This window comes from Chrysochloris asiatica, unplaced genomic scaffold (assembly GCF_000296735.1).
Source record: "Chrysochloris asiatica unplaced genomic scaffold, ChrAsi1.0 scaffold00217, whole genome shotgun sequence".
NCBI lineage: Eukaryota > Metazoa > Chordata > Mammalia > Afrosoricida > Chrysochloridae > Chrysochloris > Chrysochloris asiatica.
Genome location: NW_006408735.1, coordinates 2,172,052 through 2,173,049, shown reverse-complemented (window position 1 = coordinate 2,173,049; position 998 = coordinate 2,172,052).

The window sequence follows — 998 nt, the reverse complement described above, 5'->3', positions numbered from 1 at the left end:
GTTTATTAAGGTGGAAGGTCAGAGAAAAAGAGGAAGGACCCCCAAGGAGATGGATTGGCCAGGGGGCAGCATCAATGGACTAAAGCGTGGCAACAGTAGTGAGGCTGTCCCAGAATCGGGCAGTGTTTCATTCTGCTGTGGATAGTATTGCTATGGGTCGGTACTGACTCGATGGCACCTAACAACAATTTTATATATATATATATATATATACACACAGGTGAAGCGCTGCAGGATAATGCACTCCACGGCAAAGTCAGTTTGAACTGCAAGGTCAGTGGTTCAAATCCACCAGCTGCTCCATTCTTCAGAAATGTTACACAGGGTCAAACACTGGACCACAATGTTAGTTTTTAGTTTGTTTGTTTTGTTTTTTTAAGGTTTTATTGTGAATTGAGTGATAGTTTACATGGGAGAACATCGGTTTTACACTCATTGTTTCATTGCAGTGATTCAAATCTTTTCCATGTGTCATCATTCAACAGTATTTGCTTCTATTCTCTCTGCTTTTTTGTTTGTTTGATTTTTAGGGGGATGTACACAAAACACTCAAGAATATATAATCATGTAAACAACCAAAGGACATATTCTGCAATCCTGACTCCTGGTCGCCAGCAAACATCCTTTCTCTTTCCATGAGTCTAGAGTCCTCAGTGCTCTCTCTCTCCAAGTCTTCATCTTCGCCTCCATCTCTGGTGTCACTGTTTCTTTGGATAAGGTCCCACATTCTTCTCGTGATCTTCTTATCCCTTGGTGGTCCTAGGGTTTTCTGTTTCTGGACTGTAAAATTAATGACTCCCCCCATTTCTGTTACAGAACGTTTATATTTACAGTTGTGACAGGCATAATTAGACATAATAACATTCACTATTGAATCATAAGAATCTTACCCCAATCTCCTTTCATCAGACACATCTAGACAAGATGAAAGCTATTCAATAGGGGTTCTACATTCCCTGCACACTCTTAAAGTAAACTCCCTCTTGAAAACTTGAAAG